Genomic DNA, 25,677 nt, shown 5'->3' with positions numbered 1-25,677 from the left:
CAGAGTGGAGTTTTTAGGTGATCCTCATTTTTGTTTGAGAACACATATACAAGGAAGACATTTTTTTTAGAAAGAAAGGGCTGCGCCCCTGTTCCATTTCATAAAGAAACGAAACAACAGATCCAGAGTATATTACAACACAAGAGCTCACGACGGACAGCAGGCACGCTGCCGCAGTAAAGCGTCACAAATCTATGGCAACGCAAAGCCAGAAACTAGAACTAGTAAAGGAAGAATCCAGCAGCGCTAGTGCACTCTTAAAACAGAGAGAAGCTACAGGCTCATGAGCCAATAAAAACAGGTCTAAAAGGAGTTTCCCCGCCTCAGCCAGGATCACAACAACAGAGGAGGGCTTCTCGCTTTTGTCTCCAACTTTTCCACAGCCCACTCCAGCTTGCCCCTGGCACCTTCTGAGGAAAGGCATCCCCATGTAGACAGATTTGATGTTGTTCTCCTCCATATAGCCCGCAAACCAGGCCAACAAACGTTATTGAAAACCATGTCGTTGCGAGTTTTCCAGATCGACCATAGCCCAGCCGCATGGACCGTATTAGTGGCAGCGAACTTATCTCCTCTGAGCCAGTACGAGGAGATAGACATCATATTTATGTCTTCACTCACTCCAGTAATGATACAGATGGCTTTCCAGAACTCAGCAGCAACAACACAGGCACTGAATAAGTGAAAACATGATTCTTGTTCAGAGAAAAACACGCAAGTGGAATCACCCACCTCTTGTCTTTTGCTCAAATTATCTCTGGTCAGTAATTTATTATTAACCAAAGGCAGAGAAAAATCTGAATCCTGGGGGGATTTTAAGTTTCCAAACAGCAGGAGAAGTAGTAGGCAAGAGCCCCCCCTGAAATTAATGAACTTATAGAAAGAACTAACTGTATAAACCCCTTTAGAATTCAGATTCCAAATAGGGGAGTCATCCTCATCTACCAAACGAATGGAACTAGCAATTTCTACAAGTTCAAACCAAAGAGCTATCTGCTCTTGAGTAAAACATCTTCTAAAAGTAAGTTTCAGGTTATGGCCATCCCAAATTTTGTCAATAGTGACATTATGTTTATTAGCTAAGTTGTATAGATCCCAATATTGGGTAGCCAAAGTAGCATTGCCAAACCAATGGTCCTCCCAGAACCGAGTCCTCTTGCCATTACCAATCTTCCAAGAGAAGACAAGTTTGGCAACTTGTGCTGCCAGATCACCCCTTTCCAGAAGGGGGGGGGGGCTCCAGTAGAAGAACAAGCAAAAATGTTACTGTTTTGAGGGTTATATTTGGAGTCAATGATATTCTTCAAAATTTTGCCCTCAGAGTTGTAATATCTACTAATCCAAGAGGCTAATAGGGCCAAGTTCATATCTCCTATGTCAGTAATACCAAAACCACCAAACTCTTTCCTCATATTTATTGAGTTCCAGGCAGTTAAATGATATTTGTGATGACCTTCATAATCATCCCAAAAGCAATGAGCTAATTGGGAGTTAACGAGTTTAATAGCCCATTTAGGAAATTTAATAAAGCCCATAAGATAAGTAGGGATGCTAGCTAAGCAGGCTTGGACTAAAATAAGTCTCTTGCCAAAGGAGAGCAGTCTCCCCCTCCACCCAGCAGCTTTCTTAATGATCTTATCCACAATAGGTTGCAGATCCTCTTTTCTAATTTTGCTAAAATGTAAAGGGGTGCCCAAGTACTTAATAGGGAAAGTACTAATTTTACAACCCAGGGTTTGAGCAAAAACTAAGCCTCCTCCCTATCAATATTGATGGGGACAAGGTCACACTTGTGAAGATTAATCCTCATACCAGAGATCTACTCAAAACAAGATAAAAGCCATTTAAGGTTTTTGGCATGTTCTAAGTTTTTGTCTAGGAAGAGCAGGGTGTCATCAGCATATTGCATACTAATGACCCCAGCAGGATTTGAGGGGGGGGGGGGGAACACTAGCAATTAAGTTTTCATCAGTAGCTTTGATCAAAATTCTAGTGAAAACGTCATCAACTAAATTAAATAGCAGATGGGAGATAGGGTCCCCCTGTCTTGCCCCTTTGCCAGCTATAAAATACTCACTGTTGGTGTCATTAATTCTAACACCAACAGACCCTTTACAGAGTAAGGATTCGATTTTATGCATCCATATAGGACCAAATCCTCTCTTCCTAAGCATTTTCAGGAGGAATTCTTTACTGATCATGTCATAGGCTTTTTCATAGTCAAGTTTGAAGCAGAAACCAGACATTTTGTTGGTGGCAACTGCATGGACTACCTCATGAGTAGCCACTATGCTTTCAAGGATAAATCTCCCTTTTAGGAAAGCAGTCTGGTTGGGAGAAATTAGAAAATTACAAATAGGGTCAAACCTATTGGTGGCACACTTGGCAAAAAAAAAATTAAAACTGCAATTAATCATGGCTAAAGGCCTGAACCTATCCAGCTTAACAACATTAGGTTCTTTAGGCACTAAAGTAAGTAGGGAGAAATTAAGCCTGTACAAATCAAGTTCCCCAGCCTCCCAGTCTCTAAACAGAGCAAATAGATCATTTTTTATTAAATCCCAGTACTTTTGATAAAACAGGAAAGGAAAACCATCTGGTCCAGATGCTCCTTCAGCATATGAGCCAAATACAGCAGCCTTAATTTCCTCCTCAGAGAAAGGTTTTTCAAGTAAATTAAAGTTCTCAGGAGAGAGCATGCTATCATGATCCCAGAAGTCATCCATGAGATCAATGTCAATGGTAGGAACATAACCAAAAAATTTTATAATAATCTACAGCTATTTGAAGAATACCTTGGGTATCCTCCACAGGACCTGAAGGGGTTTCCGGCATAGCAATATGTTTCTTTCTCCTCTTCTGATTTGCCACTGCTTTGAAATACCCAGTGTTATATTCACTCTCCAAAATCTCTTTCTCTCTGGACCTCTGCCTGGCCTTGATCTCCTCCCTTCTCCAGATTTCATTCAGCTCACCTGCAATATTTTTCATTTTATTCTTAGAGTTAGGAGATAAAGGTTGAGTTTCAGCTAGGATATCTAAACAATTATATTCAGCCACTAATGCCTGCTTATTTCTATTCTGGTCTGCTTCATAATTAGCACACCAACCCTTAGCAGCTTTCCTAGTAGTCCTGATTTTAAACTGCCAGATATCAATGGCCTTGGTGGCTTTACACTCAGAGTTCCAAGCTTTATGAATAACATCATCAAAACCAGGAATATTAAGCCACCATTTTTCAAATCTAAAGAATTTAGAAGTAGGGTTCGAGAGCCCAGAAGTAGTATTTAATACTAGAGGAGTGTGATCACTCCCCACTCTGGGTAGGGCTTTGATAGAGGCCCCAAGGAAAATCCCATCCCAATCAACAGAAACAAAAACTCTATCTAAAGTGGACATAATCAAGTTGTCTTGATTATTAAACTGAAGCACAATGCATATACAAGGAAGACATCTCTTAAATATAATCAAACTAAAGCACAATGTGAAAAACAGTCATTCGTATAAATAAATTCATCATAAGCGGGGTTCGCAATCTCGTATGCAGCAGAGCAGTTATGGATTGAATGAAAAAAGACAAAAATGTGTTGGTTGACCTCAACAGCTAGCTATTACTCCTTGGAGGGGTCTAGGATGTGCCCTGCAAACACAACTGTGCCGGTCACACTAGTAGAAAACAGGGCTTTGGTCACAGGGCAATATTCACATTAGTCTCGGTTCAGTCACGAACCGGGACTAATGTGAGCATTGGTCCCAGTTCGTGCGGCTAAGGCATTAGTCCCGGTTCACCTAAGCCCTTTAGTCCCGGTTTGAGACACGAACCGAGACTAGAGGGTGTGATGCCCTTTGCCTACGGCCTGTTTGCAAATTTTTAGAATTCTCAAATTCTAAAAGGATAAAAAGTTATGCTTAAATTTCAATTTTTTTCGTATTTTCGTTAAATCTGGTCAAACTATGGTCAAACTCTTTATTCAAGAAGTATTAGTGTTATTAAATAAGTATTCAAGAATATTAGTGTTACTAAATAATCATTTCAGATTTTTTGAATTTTTGTCAAATCTGGTCAAATTATGGTCTAACAATGGTCAAACTATGGTCAAACTGCTTATTCAAGAAATATTAGTGTTACTAAATAATTATTGTTTTGTACAATAATAGTTTCAAACTCAAACAGTGAAATGTGTGACTTCATGCTCAAGCTAAAGTCCCAAGGGTTAATAGGATTTACATCTTACTATTGTTAGGAAAATAACAAGTGCAGACTTGAAAACGAAGGAGAATAGAACCCGAAAGTTAAGCCTGCTCGGGCTGAAGTAGTGAGAGGGATGGGTGACCGATCGGGAAGTTAGATGATTTGGAATGATGAGGGGTGATTAGAGATTAGAGGTTAAATTGAGCAGTGATGAGGGGTGGGTGATTAGAGATTAAATTATAAAATAATTCAGAAATTTGAAAATCGAGAAAAAAAATAAAAAAAATTACCTTTAGTCCCGGTTGATGTTACCAACCGGGACTAAAGGTGAAGCTCTAGCCAGCGGCAAGGCCCTTATGAACCGGGACTAATGACCCTTTTTCTACTAGTGTCACCTCCTCCATTATGTTGTAGGCAAACGGATGGTCGAAGATGAAACCCACTTGTGGAGATGGCGGCGGCAATCAGCTGCATCCTCCATAGCCGCACTCGGTGGTGACCGCCGCAGCTTCAGTCCCTTGCTCGTTTACCTCGACGACAACCTTGTGGATGACATCCCCCACCACTATCGGCAAGCCATAGCGGTCTTCCTCTACCATGTCAGATAGGTCGCCGTGCTCACTGAACGGCAGCTGGAGCCCCGGCTTCTTGAGGACAGCGGCCACACTGTTGTGGAAAGACAGTTTGAACTTTGGCATCCGGAGCTCGCGGAGGGCGATTCGCTGCATCGGCAGGTGGTCGTGCAGGAACCCAGGCCGGGATGCCATCATGTCTAGCAGTAGCAGCCACCATAGGCCGTCGTAGGCATCCGGGAGGAAGATGCACATGGAGAATTGTGTTGGCCCGGTATAGTCAGAGCCGGAGCGCACCCACGGAACAGCTGCACACTGGGATGGGGATGGATAAGCATGTCCTGCCCATGTATTAGGCGCGTAGTAGCTGTTGCCAAATGCATCATGGCGGGGGAAGTAGGGGTTAGGAGGGTAGCCAACGGGGCCAAGTGCACCATAAGGAGGATATGGCCTCGGATAGGTGTGGGGAGAGAAGGAGTTGCCGAACGGAGGAGGATAGTAATGTTGGTGGGAGTATGGGTGAGGTCTGACGGGAAAATAATTTGGAGACGGACCCCCACCCCCACGGTTGTATGCAGCACTAGGGCCGGGATGGATGTACGGAGCAGCACCAACACCATTGTAGTTGTAGGGATCAGAATCAGGACGGCCCAATGGAGGAGGATGTTTTGTGGTGCCCTCGTGATCTGGCGTTCCCATCCTGTACCGGAGTTTGAGCACCTTGAACCCGTGGTGCACGGCAACGAACTGCGACTCCCGGCTCTGCATGAAGGGTATGTCAAGCTGGCCGCGGTCCAGCCGGTGGAAGGGCTTGTGCGTGGTGTGTCTCATCTCTCATGTCAAACGGCTGGTCCTTCCACATGCCCTTGAAGTACATTGCGTTGCCGAGCACGACCTGGGTCCTTCGGTGTATCGACCCCTCTGGGAGGACCGAGTCGATAAGGTTCCTCGTCGCCTGAGCCGCCCACGCGTTGATCTGGCCGCGCGCTTCCTCCGGCGCGTCGTGGAAGTCAACGGTATTGAAAGGTTTCGTGGAAGCGTTCCTACTCCCTCGATGAGAGCCGCGTCTCATATATATTGATGTGGGCAGTAGTCTTGGCTTGGCGTACAAGAGAAGTTACAGGAGATCGAGTAGAACAAGGAATAGGAAGAGAGTTTGAGATTACTATGGGATACAGATATTCTCTAACACCCTCCCTTAATCTCAACTATCCTAAATTAAGATTACTCTTGAACTCCTCAAATGGTCTTGCTGATAATGCCTTTGTAAAACCGTCTGCTACTTGATCTTTGGAGGGAATAAACCGTATCTCAAGTTTCTTTGCTGCAACTCTTTCTCGCACAAAGTGAAAGTCAATTTCTATGTGCTTTGTTCTTTCATGAAACACTGGATTTGCAGATAAATATGTTGCTCCCAAGTTATCACATCATAAACATGATATACGATTCTTCTTGATTCCCAACTCCTCAAGAAGTGATTCAACCCAAATGATCTCAGCAATTGCATTCGCCAGGGACTTGTATTCAGCTTCTGTGCTTGACCGTGACACAGTGGCTTGCTTTCTAGCACTCCAAGAAACAAGATTAGACCCAAAGAATACTGCAAAACCTCCAGTTGATCTTCTATCATCACTGCATCCTGCCCAATCAGCATCAGAGAATGCACTCACAAAAGAGGAATTAGAATGTTTGAAATGAAGTCATGTTCCCATAGTATGCTTCACATATCTTACAATTCTCTTAACAGGTGACCAATGTGCAGAAGTAGGTGCATGCAAATATTGACAAATCTTGTTGACAACAAACGAGATATCTGGACGTGTGAGAGTTAGATATTGTAATGCTCCCACAGTACTCCTATACCTTGTGCTCTCCTCCTCCTGAAGTGGCACACCTTCATATGCTGAGAGTTTTTCTGAGGAAGATAAAGGTGTAGGAACTGGCTTACAATCTTTCATTCCCATGCGAGAAAGAAGCTCAATGATATATTTTCTCCTGATTTAACACAATACCATCTTGAGTTTTCTTGACTTCAATACCGAGAAAGAAATGTAAGTCACCTAGATCCTTCAAGGCAAACTCTGAGCTCAGATCATGCAGGAGTGCATTAATAGCATTTTGTGAAGAACTTGCAACTATGATATCATCAACATATATAAGCACAAAAATAACCACTCCAGCCTTGTTATAAATAAACAAAGATGTATCAGCCTTGGAGGCAATGAAGCCAAGATATCTCAACTGTAAGCTCAACCTGGAATACCATGCTCTGGGTGCTTGTTTCAAACCATAGAGTGCTTTATCAAGCTTGCAAACATGTTGTGGTAACTTCTTATCCTCATAACCAGGTGGTTGTCTCATAAACACTTCCTCTTCCAGAATACCATGCAAAAATGCATTCTATACATCTAGCTATCGTAGGCTCCAACCCCTGGATACAGCAATGGCTAGAAAAAGTCTGATAGTTGCAGCTTCCACAACAGGACTAAAAGTGTCCTCATAATCAATACCATAACGTTGTTTAAAGCCCTTTGCAACTAGACGTGCCTTGTACCTGTCAATGGAGCCATCTGCCTTCTTTTTAATTATGTATACCCATTTGCAATCGATGATATTTTTACCTTTCTGATTTGGTACAAGATGCCATGTCTTGTTCCTCATAAGTGCAGAGTATTCCTCATCCATTGCCTTCTTCCACTTAGGATCATCAAGTGCACTACTCAATGTTGTTGGTTCTCCTGAAATACACAACATCCCATATGGTATAGTTCCATCTTTTCTTATTTTAAGATTTCGTATAACTTTTGTAGCCGGGTCATCACTCGTGAGGAAGCTGGCTGGATCACAAGAACACTCGCCGCAGAAGATCCTGAAGAATCTGCTGCATGCGCTGACATAGATGAATTTGTTGCCTCCTGCGCAGAGGATCCCGTAGTATCTGATGTAGCCGCTGGTGTGGCCGCCTCCTCTGACTGCACACGGGTGCCAACCGCCCGAGCCGGCACAGTAGATCCCCCGCCCGACCGCGGTTGCAGGCGCACGCTGGGCGAGGGGGATCCGGCCCCGCGGCTGGTCCCGCCTGTCGCTGATGTGGCAGTGCGGGAGTGGCCCTCCCTCGAATCAGCGCTGCAGCTGGTGGGGGCGCGATCCGAGGCTGATTTCCTCGCGTGATCCGAGGTTTGCAGGCGTACAGGAGTTGCAGGAGCCGCCGAATCAACCTCGCTATCTGTGCCAGGTTCGTCTTCTTCCTCAGCATGAAATATAAGATCATCTTGAGCTATATTTTTGAAATTTTGATCATTTTGAGCACCGTTTTCACCAGGGACCTGCACAGGCAACAAAGAAGGACCAGTACCAGCAGAAATATCATCACTTTGATTAGTACAACTGTCGCCCCCATGATCAAAAGACCGAAGATGTGGGGGAAGAAGGAGAATTTCCTTGCGGAGAAGTGCACCGGCATTGGGATGAAGAGAAACAAACGGAAACACGGACTCATCAAAGACAACATCTCTGGATATGTAGACCCTACTAGTAGGAACATCAAGGCATTTAACCCCTTTATGTATGGGACTATAGCCTAAGAAGACACATTTTTTTGAGCGAAAAGCGAGTTTGCGTGTGTTGTAGGGTCTAAGGTTGGGCCAACATGCACAACCAAAAACACGAAGAGATGTGTAGTTGGGTGTAACACCAAGGAGTCGTGTGATGGGTGTTTCAAGTTTGATGACTTTACTTGGAAGCAAGTTGATGAGATATGTGGCAGTTAAGAATGCTTCATCCCAGAATTTGAGTGGCATAGATGCATTTGCTAGCAATGCTAGCCCCATATCAACTATGTGACGATGCTTTCTCTTAGCAAATCCATTTTGTTGGTGAGCATGAGGGCAAGAGACATGATGTGATATACCAAGTTTTTGGAAGAAAGAATTCAATTTTTCATACTCACCACCCCAGTCACTTTGCATGGCAATGATCTTGGAGTTCAGTTTACGTTCAACAAGATTTTGGAAATTGATAAAGACTTGGAATACATCAGACCGTTTCTTTAACAAGTAAATCCAAGTAAATTTACTATAGCCATCAATAAAGCTTACATAGTAAGAAAATCTACCAACTGAGGTAGGAGCTGGCCCCCATACATCTGAAAATATAAGTTGAAGGGGAGCAGTAGACACACTAGTAGAGATGGGGTAAGGTAATTGATGACTTTTTGCTTGTTGACACGGATCACAAACTGACTCAACACTATTCTCATAAGAGAGTTTATTTTTGCTAAGAACATATTTAACTATGACTGAAGATGGATGACCTAAACGACTATGCCACCTTGATGATGATGGCTTGGTGACAATGTTTGCTTGCTTGTTGGACCAGAAAGATGATGATGATGATATGAGTGGGTTGAGGCCTCCCACGCACCGTCCTCTAAGAATGACTCTCCTTGTTCTCAAATCCTTAACCAACAAAAAATAAGGGTAGAATTCTGTAAGAACATTGTTATCAAGAGTGAATCTATGAACGGAAACAAGATTTTTGGATGTTTGAGGAACATGCAAGACATCTTTCAAGTGCAAATTTTTCATGGCGTTTTTAACAATTGAACTACCAATATGTGTGATATTCATACCAGAACCGCTTGTCGTGCGAATTTGGTCGCCTCCATTGTATTTCTCCCGCATTGTTAACTTGTCAAGTTCTCATGTGATATGATTTGTTGCAGCACTGTCGGCGTACCAGTTGGTATCCACGCCGTAGGAGACGGCATGCGCCTCCTTCTCTTCTTAATCGTTCTCCTCATAACGCCACCAGCAGACACGTGCACCTCCTGGATGATGTCTGTAGAAAATCTGACATTCAGGATAGTCATGTTGCTGCTCATGCGCCTGCTGTTGTTGTTGCTATCGAGGGCGCCCTCTGAAGCCGCCGCCTCTATTGGCAGGAGAGGGTTGGCGGTCACCGCGATCACCACGGCCGCGCCCCCTGCCTCCTCGCCCGCGAGACCTGCCGCGGGACTGACCTCGTCCTCTGTAGACGGCGTTTGTAGATGAGTGAAAACCGCCTGAGGACGAGTCGCCTAGCATCTCCATCCTCTGGTCAAAAGCAAAAATTTGGGCGAACAGATCATCCGCGGTAATAGTGCCCTTGACAGCGCCGATTGCCGCTACCACAGAATCATAGTCGCGGTCCAGCCCTGCAAGGATATAGTCTACCATCTCCGGATCAGATACGGGACGCCCAGCAGCAGCTAGTTCATCCCCGAGTCCTTTCATCTTTGCCATGTACGCCGAGCTTGACATGGTGCCCTTCTTGGTATTGGTGATTGCAATTCTCAGGTTGGTGATCCGGGACTGCGACTGCGAGGCAACTAGATTTGTGACTGTTGTCCAGAGTTCGAAGGTGGAGTCCTTTCCAACGACTTGCGCTAGAATCTCTGGAGACATAGAGTTGAGGAGGTATGACAGGACCTGCTGGTCTTTGGCGATCCAGGGCCCGTACAGAGGGTTCGGCTCAAGGGCCGTAGTCTTGTCTGCCTTCGTGATCTCCGTCATCTTGGGCGGAGCAGCGTCAGAATTGTCCAGGAGCCCCGTGACCTGCGCGCCTCGCAGGGCCGGGAGAACCTGCGCCTTCCAGAGGATATAATTTTCTCTTGTAAGCTTCTCAGATGGCGGTGAACCGAGGTTGAGGGCGACGCCGGCTGAGGAAGACATTGGAGACGATGATGTGTGATCTAGGTTTTTGGTATATGGCTAGATGTATGGGAAGAGGTGGCTCTGATTACCATGAAAGGTTTCGTGGAAGCGTTCCTACTCCCTCGATGGGAGCCGCGTCTCATATATATTGATGTGGGAAGTAGCCTTGGCTTGGCGTACAAGAGAAGTTACAGGAGATCAAGTAGAACAAGGAATAGGAAGAGAGTTTGAGATTACTACGGGATACAGATATTCTCTAACAGGTGCTAGCCTCTGCCTTGTACGTGCCCACCACAGCCTCACGAAAGGCCGACTTCAGTGGCCGCATTAGGTCGCTCCACATGCCGCACGCGAACGCCATGCGGGGACCGCCCGAGGTGTGTTGGATGAATAGCAACTGGCTTTACTGAGGGCCAAAGGCCAATACATATACATGTGTGGTAAAGTGCAGAAAAACCCCTTATACAATGGGGATATACCGAAAAGAGACTATACACATCTAACACCCCCCCTCAAACTCATGGTGGATCAACAACACTGAGTTTGGAGAGGAAAAAGGTATGTTGCGCTCGAGTCTGTGCCTTCGTGAAGAAGTCAGCCAACTGTAACTCAGAGGGCACATAGTGAAGAGCGAGAGTCTGATCCTGCACAGCAGCACGCACAAAGTGGGCATCGACACTGATGTGCTTGGTGAGCTCATGCTTCACCGGGTCACGCGCAATACTGATAGCACCAGTACTATCTGACAGTAAGGGAGTCGAGGTAGTACCAGACACACCAAAATCCTCAAGTAACCATCGTAACCAGATCACCTCAGCTGTCAACATAGCCATGGCACACAGCTCAGCCTCTGTACTCGAGCGAGACACTGCAGTCTGTTTCTTGGTCTTCCAGGCAATAAGAGAGCCAGCAAGAAAGAGACAGTAAGCAGACAACAAGCGTCGATTAGAGGGATCACTAGCCCAGGTAGCATCAGAGTAAGCCTGGAGCTCAAGAGAACTGGAGCGGGGAAAGAAAAGACGTTGAGAGATCGTGCCACGAAGATATCGTAGAACACGAAGGAGGTGACTATAGTGGACAGAGGTGGGGGCTGAAACAAACTGACTCGGGATGTGAATGGGATAGGGGATGTCCGAACGCGTAACAGCAAGATAGAAAAGCCTACCAACAAGGCGACGATAGTGAGTGGGATTAGAAAGAGGGTCACCATCAGAGGCACGAAGCTGAACGTTGAGCTCCATAGGAGTCACAACAGTGCGGTCATCACTGAGAGCAGCTCGAGCAAGAGAATCCTGAATATATTTCTCTTGAGAGATGTAGAAGCCATCAGAGGTCGAGGAGATCTCAATCCCAAGAAAATAGCGAAGAGGACCAAGATCAGTCATGAGGAACTGGTCGTGAAGGCGAGCCTTAGCAAAGGCAATGTAGTCAGAGTCGTCACCAGTGATGATTGATACGTCTCCAACGTATCTATAATTTTTTATTGCTCCATGCTATATTATCTACTGTTTTGGACTATATTGGGCTTTATTTTCCACTTTTATATTATTTTTGGAACTAACCTATTAACCGGAGGCCCAGCCCAGAATTGCTATTTTTTGCCTATTTCAGTGTTTTGGAGAAACCCAATATCAAACGGAATCCAAACGGAATAAAATCTTCGAGAACGTGATTTTCTCACCGAACGTGATCCATGAGACTTGGACCCTCCTCCAGGGAGTCAAAGAGGAGGTCACGAGGGTGGGGGGCGCCCCCCCTAGGGCGCGCCCCCCTGCCTTGTGGCCCCTCGGTGCTCCACCGATGTACTTCTTCCTCCTATATATACACATGTACCCCCAAACAATGAGAACAGGAGCCAAAAACCTAATTCCACCGCCGCAACTTTCTGTATCCACGAGATCCCATCTTGGGGCCTATTCCGGAGCTCCACCGAAAGAGGGCCGTCATCACGGAGGGCTTCTACATCATCCTAGCCCCTTCGATGAAGTGTGAGTAGTTTACCTCAGACCTTCGGGTCCATAGTTAGTAGCTAGATGGCTTCTTCTCTCTCTTTGAATCTCAATACAAAGTTCTCCCCCTCTCTTGTGGAGATCTATTCGATGTAATCTTCTTTTTGCGGTGTGTTTGTTGAGACCGATGAATTGTGGGATTATGATCAAGTCTATCTATGAATAATATTTGAATCTTCTCTGAATTCTTTTATGTATGATTGGTTATCTTTGCAAGTCTCTTCGAATTATCCGTTTGGTTTGGCCAACTAGATTGGTAGTTCTTGCCATGGGAGAAGTGCTTAGCTTTGGGTTCGATCTTGCGGTGTCCTTACCCAGTGACAGAAGGGGCAGCAAGGCACGTATTGTATCGTTGCCATCGAGGATAACAAGATGGGGTTTATTTCATATTGCATGAATTTATCTCTCTACATCATGTCATCTTGCTAAGGCGTTACTCTGTTTTTAACTTAATACTCTAGATGCATGCTGGATAGCGGTCGATGAGTGGAGTAATAGTAGTAGATGCAGAATCGTTTCGGTCTACTTGTCACGGACATGATGCCTATATACATGATCATGCCTAGATATTCTCATAACTATGCTCAATTCTGTCAATTGCTCAACAGTAATTTGTTCACCCACCGTAGAATACTTATGCTCTTGAGAGAAGCCACTAGTGAAACCTATGGCCCCCGGGTCTATTCTCATCATATCAATCTCCATCACTTTAATCTTGCTTTGCTTTTTTACTTTGCCTTTACTTTGTACTTTGCATCTTTATACCAAAAATACCAAAAAATATTATATCTATCAGATCTCACTCTCGTAAGTGACCGTGAAGGGATTGACAACCCCTAATCGCGTTGGTTGCGAGTAGCTATCGTTTTATGCAGGTACGAGGGACTTGAGCGTGGCCTCCTATTGGATTGATACCTTGGTTCTCAAAAACTGAGGGAAATACTTACGCTACTCTGCTGCATCATCACTTCCTCTTCGGGGAAAACCAACGCAAGCTCAAGACGTAGCAAGAAGGATTTCTGGTGCCGTTGCCGGGGAGTCTACGCAAAAAGTCAACATACCAAGTACCCATCACAATCCCTATCTCTCGCATTACATTATTTGCCATTTGCCTCTCGTTTTCCTCTCCCCCACTACACCCTTGCCGTTTTATTCGCCCTCTCTCTCTATCCTCCCTCTCTATTTGCCTCTTGTTTGCTCGCGTGCTAGTTTGTTTGCTTGTCGTCATGGCTAGTCCTCTTTCTGCTCCTATGTCTCCCGAGTTTGTAGTCCTTCACTTCAAACAAAAGCAAGGAGAAAACTTAAAGGATGCTTGGTTTAGAATGATGGAATCTTATCGTAAATGCACCCTAGAAGTAAATTTCAGAATTTTGCTTCGCAACTTTTATGTTGGGCTTAATATGTCTCATAGACAACTTTTGGATTGTGTTGCCAAAGGCAATTTTATTGAAATTGATACCAGTATCGCGCATGAAATTATAGAAGGTATAGTAGGAACTTTACCTCAACAAAAGGGGCCCCATCATACCCAAGAGAAAATGCAAGTTTTTGAGAAAATTTGTGAAGTAACTAGGATTTTACAGAAATCTCTTGAACCTCTTAAGAGCGTTAGCGTAAATCTTCACCGCATGAATATGTTGATTACTCTTTGCAATAAGCGGTTGGATTCTTTAGATCTCAAGATCTCTGAATATGAAGGGAAACGTAAGGAACCTCCCGGATTCGAGCATAACATCGCTAAAATAATTAAGAATCAAGATGACAATACTTAGGTCTATCCTCGCTTTTTATGCCTAGCTAGGGGCGTTAAACGATAGCGCTTGTTGGGAGCCAACCCAATTTTATTTTTATTCCTTGCTTTTTGCTCCTGTTTAGTAATAAATAAATTATCTAGCCTCTGTTTTGGTTGTGTTTTTTTGTGTTTAATTAGTGTTTGTGCCAAGTAGAACTGTTGGGAAGACTTGGGGAAAGTCTTGTTGAACTTGCTGTAAAAAAACAGAAACTTTAGTGCTCACGAGAACTGCTGTCGTTTTTATTTAAAGAGTGATATTTAGTTAATTCTTTTGGCATATGATTAATAGATAAATTCCTCACGTCCAGAAATTTATTTTAGAATTTTTGGTGTTCCAGATCTTGCGCTAGCTACAGATTACTACAGACTGTTCTGTTTTTGACAGATTCTGTTTTTCGTGTGTTGATTGCTTATATTGATGAATCTATGGCTAGTAAAATAGTTTATAATCCATAGAGAAGTTGGAATGAAGTAAGTTTAACACCAATATAAATAAAGAATGAGTTCATTACAGTACCTTGAAGTGGTCTTTTGTTTCTTTCACTAACGGAGTTCACGAGTTTTCTATTTTGAGTTTTGTGTTGTGAAGTTTTCAAGTTTTGGGTGAATTTTTTTGATGGATCATGGAACAAGGAGTGGCAAGAGCCTAAGCTTGGGTATGCCCATGGCACCCCCAAGATAATCCAAGGACACCAAAAAGTCAAAGCTTGGGGATGCCCCGGAAGGCATCCCCTCTTTCGTCCACTTCCATCGGTAATTTACTTGGAGCTATATTTTTATTCACCAACATGATATGTGTTTTGCTTGGAGAGTCTTGTATTATTTGTGTGTCTTTGTGTCTTAGTATGCCACAATCATCCTTGCTGTACACACCTTTTGAGAGAGCCATACATGAATTAAAATTTGATAGAATACTCTATGTGCTTCACTTATATCTTTTGAGCTATGTAGTTTTGCTCTATGTGCTTCACTTATATCTTTTGAGCTAAGTAGTTTTGCTCTATGTGCTTCACTTATATCTTTTAAGCATTATAATTTTGCTCTATGTGCTTCACTTAGATCTTTTAGAGCATGGTGGTGGATTTGTTTTAAAGAAACTATTGATCTCTCATGCTTCGCTTAAATTATTTTGGGAGTCTCTTAATATCATGGTAATTTGCTTAATAATAATATGCTTGGTATTTAAGATTTGCGAAACTTTATTTTGAGTGTGTTGAATACTAAGAAAATATTGAAGCATGATAATTGTTTTGAGATATGAAGGTGATAATATTAAAGTCATGCTAGTTGAGTAGTTGTGAATTTAAAGAATACTTGTGTTAAAGTTTGTGATTCTCGTAGCATGCACGTATGGTGAACCGTTATGTGATGAAGTCGGAGCATAATTTATTTATTGATTGTCCTCCTTATGAGTGGCGGTCGGGGACGAGCGATGGTCTTTTCCTACCAATCTATCCCCCTAGGAGCATGCGCGTAATAGTTTGCTTTGATAACTTCTAGATTTTTGCAATAAGTATATGAGTTCTTTATGACTAATGTTGAGTCCATGGATTATACGCACTCTCACCCTTCCACCTTTGCTAGCCTCCCTAATACCGCGCACTTTTCGCCGGTATCATACACCTACCATATACCTTCCTCAAAACAGCCACCATACCTACCTATTATGGCATTTTCATAGCCATTCCGAGATATATTGCCATGCAACTTTCCACCATCTAGTTCATCATGACACATTCATCATTGTCATATTGCTTAGCATGATCATGTAGTTGACATAGTATTTGTGGCAAAGCCACCGTTCATAATATTTTCATACTTGTCACTCTTGATTCATTGCATATCCCGGTACACCGTCGGAGGCATCCATATAGAGTCATACTTTGTTTTAGAATCGAGTTGTAATCATTGAGTTGTAAATAAATAAAAGTGTGATGATCATCATTCAATAGAGCATTGTCCCAAAAAAAGAGAAAGGCCAAAGAAAAAAATGCCCAAAAAAGAAAATAAATAAAAAGGGGCAATGCTACTATCTTTTTTCCACACTTGTGCTTCAAAGTAGCACCATGATATAGCGAGTCTCATATATTGTGCTTCAAAGTAGCACCATGTTCTTCATATAGAGAGTCTCATATGTTGTCACTTTCATATACTAGTGGGAATTTTACATTATAGAACTTGGCTTGTATATTCCAATGATGGGCTTCCTCAAATTGCCCTAGGTCTTCGTGAGCAAGCAAGTTGGATGCACACTCACTTAGTTTCTTTTGTTTAGCTTTCATACATTTATAGCTCTAGTGCATCCGTTGCATGGCAATCCCTACTCACTCACATTGATATCTATTGATGGGCATCTCCATAGCCCGTTGATACGCCTAGTTGATGTCAGACTATCTTCCCCTCCTTTTTGTCTTCTCCACAACCACCATTCTATTCCACCTATAGTCCTATATCCATGGCTCATGCTCATGTATTGCGTGAAGATTGAAAAAGTTAGAGTATGAAACAATTGCTTGGCTTGTCATCGGGGTTATGCATGATTTAAATACTTTGTGTGGTGAAGATAGAGCATAGCCAGACTATATGATTTTGTAGGGATATCTTTCTTTGGCCATGTTATTTTGAGACATAATTGCTTTGTTAGTATGCTTGAAGCATTATTATTTTTATGTCAATATAAACTTTTGTCTTGAATCTCTCTAATCTGAATATTCATACCACAATTAAGAAGATTTGCATTGAAATTATGCCAAGTAGCACTCGGCATCAAAAATTCTCTTTTTATCATTTACCTACTCGAGGACGAGCAGGAATTAAGCTTGGGGATGCCTGATACGTCTCCAACGTATCTATAATTTTTGATTGCTCCATGCTATATTATCTACTATTTTGGACTATATTGTGCTTTATTTTCCACTTTTATATTATTTTTGGGACTAACCTATTAACCGGAGGCCCAACCCAGAATTGCTGTTTTTTTGCCTATTTCAGTGTTTCGGAGAAACAGAATATCAAACGGAGTCCAAACGGAATAAAATCTTCGGGAACGTGATTTTCTCACCGAACGTGATCCATGAGACTTGGACCCTACTCCAGGGAGTCAAATAGGAGGCCAAAGGGTGGGGGCGCACCCCCCCTACCTAGGGCGCGCCCCCTGCCTCGTGGGGTCCTCGGTGCTCCACCGACGTACTTCTTCCTCCTATATATACATACGTACCCCCAAACAATCAGAACAGGAACCAAAAACCTAATTCCACCGCCGTAACTTTCTGTATCCACGAGATCCCATCTTGGGGCCTGTTCCGGAGCTCCGCCGGAAGAGGGCCGTCATCACGGAGGGCTTCTACATCATCCTAGCCCCTCCGATGAAGTGTGAGTAGTTTACCTCAGACCTTCGGGTCCATAGTTATTAGCTAGATGGCTTCTTCTCTCTTTTTGGATCTCAATACAATGTTCTCCCCCTCTCTTGTGGAGATCTATTCGATGTAATCTTCTTCTTTTGCGGTGTGTTTGTTGAGACCGATGAATTGTGGGTTTATGATCAAGTCTATCTATGAATAATATTTGAATCTTCTCTGAATTCTTTTATGTATGATTGGTTATCTTGGCAAGTCTCTTCGAATTATCGATTTGGTTTGGCCAACTAGATTGGTAGTTCTTGCCATGGGAGAAGTGCTTAGCTTTGGGTTCGATCTTGCGGTGTCCTTACCCAGTGACAGAAGGGGCAGCAAGGCACGTATTGAACATAAAGAAGGAGAAGAGTCCGACCATGAGGAGACGTGTGAACAAACAACGCGGAATCATGATCACTGGGCAAGAAACCAGCAGCAGTCACCACAGAGGCGAAACGCTCAAACCAAGCGCGAGGGGCCTGTTTAAGTCCATAGAGGGAGCGGCGAAGTCGACAGACCATACCGTCAGGAGCATAATACCCTGGTGGTGGCTGCATGTAAACCTCCTCACGCGGCTCGCCATTGAGAAAGGCGTTCTGCACATCAAGTTGAGAGATAGACCACTGACGAACAGAAGCCACAGCAAGGAGAGTGCGGACAGTGGTCATGTGAGCCACAGGAGCGAATGTCTCATCATAGTCTCGTCCCTGCTCCTGCTGAAAACCACGGGCCACAAGACGAGCTTTGTAGCGCTCAAAAGAACCATCGGAGCGAGTCTTAATCTTGTAGACCCACTTGCAGGTGATGGGACGAACACCGGGAGGGAGGGAAACCAGCTCCCATGTGCCAGAGCGCTCAAGGGCAGCAAGTTCTTCGGCCATCGCAAGCTGCCATTCAGGTTGAGTCATGGCAGTCCGATAGGAAGTGAGCTCAGCAATGGCAGAGAGACCATACCGATCAGGAGAGTAGCGATCAAGCGGGGGGCGAGGGCGAGCTTGGAGATTGTGAACCGGGGGAGGGGTGAGAAGAGGTGCACCAGAGGTGGAAGGCACGTCAGATGAGACATCCTCAGGACGAGGGCGACGAGTATAGTGGAGAGAGAACGGTGAGAGAGGGCGACGAACTGGGGATGAGGGTGAAGAGGTGGAGGAGAAGGATGGAGAAGGTGGGGTCGATGGTGAGGGAGAAGGAAGGAGAGATGGCAGAGGAAGAGATGACACAGAAGGCACATAGCAAGGTGTATCGGGAAGGAGAAGGAAAGCGAGATCGTCCACAGAGAAACTCGAGGAAGAAGGACATCGGTAGTAGGAACGATACTCATCAAAAGTCACATCACACGAGATGCGCAAGCGACGACCTACAGGATCCCAACATCTATAGCCCTTGTGCTCATCACTATAACCAAGGAAAACACACTCAACCGACTGAGCAGTCAGTTTGGTTCGTTCTCGGGGGGCAAGAAGAACATAGCACACGCATCCAAACATACGGAGAGCGGAGTAGTCAGGAGAGCGACCAGTGAGACACTCCAGAGGAATACCACCCTGCAAGGCAGTCGATGGCTGAATGTTGATGAGATAGGTGGATGCAGAAACAGCCTCAGCCCAAAAATGGGGTGGAAGAGAAGCAGCAATCATCATCGCACGAGCCGTCTCAAGCAAATGACGATGCTTACGTTCAGCAACGCCATTCTGAGCATGAGCACCAGGACATGAGAACTGGGCAAGAGTTCCCTGTTTCGCGAGAAAACCACGCAATAGCTGGGACATAAACTCTCCAGCGGAGTCAACACGAAAAGTACGAATGGGCATGGAAAACTGGGTGTGAACCATGGCGGCAAATCGTTTGTATATAGAGAGAACCTCACCACGAGATTTCATGAAGTAGAGCCAAGTGTAACGAGAGAAATCATCAATAAACAGAACATAGTAGCGATGACCACCTTTCGAATCAAAGGTAGTAGGACCCCAAACATCAGAATGAACTAAGTCAAAAGGACGCTGATATACCGACTCACTGGTGGGATAAGGTAACTGAGTCTGTTTGCCCAGTCTGCAACCATTACAAGGTAAAGAAACATCTCCAGATACAGATGGACTAAAGAAGACAAGCGAGAGCCATAGAGGTGACCAAGGCGATGATGCCACTGCTGGAAGGACGCAGACGACGAGGCGGCAAGAGCATGGGAGCTGGCAGAAGTGGTGGCAGCGGAAGGAACACAAAGCCAGTCAACCTCCCAAAGACCCTCCGACTCACGGTGCCGAGGGCCAGCACCAACCAAAGCCTTGGTGCGGCGATCCTGAATAGAGCAAGAGTCGGTATCAAGAATGACACGACAACCAGAATCAGTAAGTTTGGCAGCGGAAAAAAGATTCATGGTAAGGCAAGGAACATGTGAAACACTCGGAACTGAAAATGAAGGAGTGGAAAGAATACCACGACTAGCAACAGGGAGAGGTGTGCCATCGGCGGTAAGAACATTAACAGGCGAATCAAGAGTCGAAGAGAAGACAACGCGGAAGAATCAGAAGACATATGAAAAGAAGCTCTAGAATCTAGAACCCACGAAGATGTACCTGACTGTGTAGGTGGCTGCGATGGTGATGAAGGGGATGCAGTCACTGCAGCAGCAGAACCAGTCGACGAGGAGCCGGATGAAGCAAGCAGACGCTTGAGGCGTACAATGTCCTGATTAGTGAGGGACGGAGTCGAGGAAGACACAGGAGTCCCGTTGGAAGGGGAGCGCCTCTGGTCTTGCTTCTTCTGGCGACAATCAGACTCTGGGTGACCTGACTGGGAGCAGTAACCACAGAAGGTGTCACGGCGCGACGTGCCCTTCTCAGCATAAGGAGGACGGCTGACCCCCCTGGAGGAGTAGGCAGGAGCGGTGAGGCGAGCAGACGACACAGGAGCTCGGGCGGCCAGCACTGACGGAACCAGAAGCAACCCAGCAGAGCGAAGGCGAGTCTCCTCAGCACGAAGCTCGGCAAGTACCTCCGAGATAGGAACATGACCGCGAGCAAGCAAGTGAGCACGTCGAGGCTCAAACTCAGACCGAAGACGAGATAAGAACTCATGAACCCGCTGAAACTCCAGATCAGACCGAGTAGTCTGACAGCAACAACAGGTTCCACAAACAATTGTCCGAAGAGAGTCAAGCTGGCACCAGATGACAGAGCACTGTGAATAGAACTCATCAACAGAAGAATCACCTTGCTGAAGTGCATGCTCCTGACGGACCACAGATAGGTAGAGAGCATCACCAGAGGGCTGATAGCGTCGGCATAGATAAGACCACATCGCTGCAACTGTGCCAAGTCCCATGAACTCCGAAGCAAACTAAGGGAGGACACTCGCAGTGAGAACAACAGCCGCTCGAGCATCATCATTGCACCACTGAGTGTAAGTAGACAGATCATCCCGATAGACAGAAAGAGCATCAGAATAGGCAGATACCTGCTGATCATAAGTATCAACTGCAACATCATCAAGAGTCTTGGCTGCATCCCGATCAGCCTGAGAAGCATCAGCAGCAATCACCGGCGGTACTGGCGGAACAGGCGCCACCGGAGCAACAGGGCACGGCGGACAGGGTACCTCGCCGGAGAGAACACCCCACAGCAGAAAGCCGTGCATATGAATACGCATGAAACCGGCGAAGTCGGCATAGTTGGTGCCATCAAAGATCTCCGAGCAGCGAGGAACAGCCACATAGCCCGAAGATGACATACTGAGATATCCCTTTTTGTTGTTTCTGCCTTCCTTTTTTTCTGGAGTCAACCGATCTGAATCTGAATCGGGATGGAATAGAGACCCGCTCACTCGAGGCAGGAGTTCCGGATCGGGATCGAGCGCGTGAGGCAGCAGCCCCAAATCAGGAGCGACCAGGAGGCCTGGCTCGCGCGCGGCTGGAGCACGAGTGCGGCAGCTTTAGCGGAACGTGCAGCGACAGCCAATGGGTCCGGGAATGACGCGGGCCGGCCGGACTAGGGGCAACAGCGGCCGAGCGGGAAGGGGGCAGGCCCAGGACGTCGCCGGCTGGACGGAGCAGGGCGTGGCGGCCAGGCGGGGAGGAGGCAGGCCCGGAACGGCGCTGGCTGGACGGAGCAGGGCGCGGCGGTGACCGGACGGAGAGGAGGCAGACCGGGAAGGCGACGGCGTGGACGGACCAGGGCGCGACGGCGACCAGACAGCAGCTCACGCCGGCGGCGGGTGAGGGCGAGGGAGACTAGGTACAGGCACGGAGTTGCATCGTGCGAGGTGGAGAGGGTAACCTTGCATCTGATACCATATTGGATGAATAGCAGCTGGCTTTACTGAGGGCCAAAGGCCAATACATATACATGTATGGTAAAATGCAAAAAACCCCTTATACATTGAGGATATACCGAAAAGAGACTATACACATCTAATGAGGTGGACCTATCCTGGAGCGTGTCGGCTGCCAAGCGCGACACGAAGTTCTCGAGCTCGCTGCGCGTCCTCGCTCCTAGGACGCGGAGTATCTCGTCCAGTGTGGCGTCCCGGGCACCGGCGGCAAGGAGCGCGAGAGCAGCGTAGATGGACAGCGGTGAGAAGACTAGATTGCCATCCGTGCTCCCCTCGGCGAGGGGCCTCGTGAGCCTGGCGGCGAGCATTGCCAGGCCACTGGAGCCAGTCAGGCCTATTGTGTCGAACTGCGCCGGCGGGTTTCTGGTCACCGGCAACAACTCGAATCTTCTAGCAGGTAGCCGCTCCTTGTTAATAAGTGCACCCTCATGTTTCCGTTTCCTAGTCCGCACAGGGGCAGGGCCGCTGCCATTGTTAGGGTCGACGACATGCCCTGCAAACATGATCACGCCGGACGCCTCCTCGACTATGAAATACGCGAAAGGATGGTCAGCGACGAAATCTACCCTCGGCTCCGGCATTGCCATGGGAGCAGCTCCAGGAGCCGCAATCATCATGGTGAGAGCTGCGGCTTCCGTCCCTTCCTCGTTGACCTCGATGACAGCCTTATGGATGACGTCACGAACCACCAAAGGCAAGCCGGTGCCGTCGTCCTCTGTCCTCAACCATGTCCGACGGGTCTGAACCCATGTTGAACGGCAGAACGAGGCCCAGCTGTTTGAGGATCTCGGCGTTTTTGCTTGTGAAATCAAGTTTGAACTTGGGAACGCCGAAGTGACCTACCTTGACGGGGATCGCCGGCAGGTGATCATGCACGAAGCCCGGACGGGAGGTTATCTGGTCGATGAGGCTCCACAGACCGTCGTACGCGTCAGGCAGGAAGATGCACATGGAGTACTGCGTGCCTGCCGTGCACGGCCGGTACGGTTGATATCCTCGTTGTGAGGACATCTTGTACTGCCGCTTGAGCACCTTAAACCCGTCGTGCACGGCGATGAAGTGGCGAGCGGGGTTGTACATGAAGGGCGCGTTGACGGCGGTTCCGTCGAGCCGGTGGAACGGCCTATCTCTGGTGTCCCTCTCGTCGAACGGCAGGTTCCACTTGCCTTTGAAGTATATGGCGTTAGCGAGCACGACGTCGGCGAGTCAATGGTTTGTGGAGAGACGACGTCCTTGATGAGGTTCCTGGTGACCTCGGCGACCCAGGCATTGATGTGCTGCGCCGCCGCGTTCTCCCTCATATCCAAGGTGCCCGCCTCCGCCCTGTACGGTAAGCCGGCTTCAGCGGCCGCCTTTTGTCGTTCCAGACGCCGCACGCGGACGCTACGCTGGGGCCGCCGGATGCCGACAGGTCCTGGAGCGCGTCGTCAGCCATGCGCGAGATAGACACCTCGAGCTCTTCCTGGGAGCGTGCGCCGAGGAAGCGGAGGACCTCGCCCAGGGTGTCCCCTCGGGCGCCGGGAGCGCGACGGCGGCATAGATGGACAGCGGCGAGAAGACGAGGTTGGTGCTAGGGTTTGCATCGGCCAGGCGCTTGGTGAGGCGGGCGGCGAGCTCCGCCAGGCCAGAGCCGGACTGCCGCGGCCAGGCCATCATCGCGGTCGCGGGATCCATCAAAGCCGCGCACACAAGAGATCGTTCGTGGAGACTTTTCTTTGCCTGATCTGATCTTCTGATATTGATCGTTGGTGGAGATACGAGATCAATATACAATGTCGGTTTCGTCAGCGCGCTAAGGCGGTTATGAAAAAAAAAAACAGCTAAGGCGGTTATGCGCATGGCCAGTTGGCTAGGCCCATCAAAACACCTTCGATCGTGGACTGGGTAGTTCGACCAACTCCCTGCTTCTCCTGAAAAAAAAGTGACCAACTCGCTCTCTGGCACTGGATCGCTTGATCGTTCAGAGAAAACTAGAGGGGGCTTGCGAGGAGGACACATCATTAGAAAGTTCACATTTTTCTAAATCACCAATTTGAAAAAATTCTCGGACTTGAAAAAAGATGCTTAATTTTTAGAGGTTCAAATTTTTAAAAAGTTTCTAAAATTAAAAACATGAATTTCCAAAAAAATTATGTTTTAAAAATGAATTCATGAAATTTGAAAAAAAGGCAGATTTGGAAAAAGTTCATGGATTCGAGAAAATTTCACGCATTTGAAAAATGTTCGTGGGTATGAAAAAGGTTCACGCATTTGAAAAAAGTTCATAAATTTTAATAAGTTAAATATTTGAAAAAAATATGAATTTTAAAAATATTCACACATTTGCAAACTGATCACAATATAAAACTGAAAACAAAAGGATAAAAAAAAATCTTAAAAAGAACCCAAAGAAAAACTGGCCTCACAACATAGAAAAACCAGCAAAAAAAACACAAAGAAAACCGGCCCAAAGCATCACAAAACTAGTGGTTACATGGGCCGACCCAAGTGAAACGCGTGTGGGCACCACCTACGGATAACAAAGTAAGGGGCGCGTAGAGCGCCGAGTAGGATTCGCGTTTGTTCATTTTGTTTTGTTTGACCGACGAGCGTCAGTGTCATACGATGTCTACGGCCTCACTGGATCTACTATCAAATTATCTTCCCTCAATTTGGTGTCGCACGCAACTCCTTAGCCTACACTAATTTGTTGGACAAATTTTTACATGTATTTTTTAAAAATAAATGAGAAAGTTGACAAGGGAACGGCCCTATTTTTTCTTAAGGTACGTTTTTTTTTCTGAAAATAAGGAGCGGCGATGGGAATCAAGCCTCCCGACCTGAAGGTTGAGTTCTCTACCGGCTAGCCACATGGGCCAGCAGCTTGCTAAGATTAGATATATCTATATTATTAAAGAGGACCTACCGCCGTCATCATGATGGTTTAAACATCCCAACCCTCCTACGATCCGACGAAGAAAATAAATTGCTGAAAAATACCCCACGTTCAAGTTAGCGAAAAATAAATTGGAGAAATAACTCTCCCACGTCCTCCACCTTCTCACCCAACCCACCGGTCTCCATCTGCATAACCCTCTCCCAAATCTGGAACCACCCGGCATACTTCTCCTCCCACCACGGGCTAGGAGTCGTCGCCCCATCTGCAACAGCAGCCCAGAGTGGTAAAACCATACCCCAATCAGCCACCACAGTGGGGCGCCATCCATCGCACATATGCCACTCCACTAGTTTGGGGCAAGCTGCCTACACCCTTGTCGGGCGACGTATGTGCAGGCACTGTTGTCTCCCCATTACCCTTTGGCGCGTACTACCTCGCCCTATTTCAGCCGCTCAGCCTTGACCTCCCAAGAGGCCTTCCCACCAGCCCCAAATCTAGTAGAGACGACAGGTGCATGTCACCAAGATGAGAGGCATGGTGAAGAGCAACTTAGTTGTTCGGCTACAGACGTCAGAGAGCTGAGATCGACATGTTGCAACTAGAAGCCGCCATCGCCATAAGGAAGCTGCAAGAAGTGCACCAGGTAATTTTAATTCACTCGATTTCTATCTCCCTCCTTCTATTCTTGTCCGATTTTGATCTCTTGGGCCTTTTCTGATGCTAGCTGTTGTTGTTGCGAAGAAAGGATAATGCTAGCAAGAAGATGAGGTGGGAGGCAGATATGTGGAGCTACTCCATGGTGCTGTGAGAAGACCTGTTT

General features: G+C 46.3%; 1 pseudogene; it reads right to left on the bottom strand.

Moving 5' to 3' along the window:
• Positions 1-617: 617 nt before the first annotated feature.
• On the bottom strand, positions 618-23,692 carry LOC123057205 (uncharacterized; annotated as a pseudogene).
• Between the last annotated feature and the right edge of the window lie 1,985 nt (positions 23,693-25,677).

The sequence above is a fragment of the Triticum aestivum genome, chromosome 3A, assembly GCF_018294505.1.
Source record: "Triticum aestivum cultivar Chinese Spring chromosome 3A, IWGSC CS RefSeq v2.1, whole genome shotgun sequence".
NCBI classification, from domain to species: Eukaryota; Viridiplantae; Streptophyta; class Magnoliopsida; order Poales; family Poaceae; genus Triticum; species Triticum aestivum.
The sequence above is the reverse complement of the archived record's forward strand: the minus strand, read 5'-3'. Positions and strand labels throughout refer to the sequence as shown.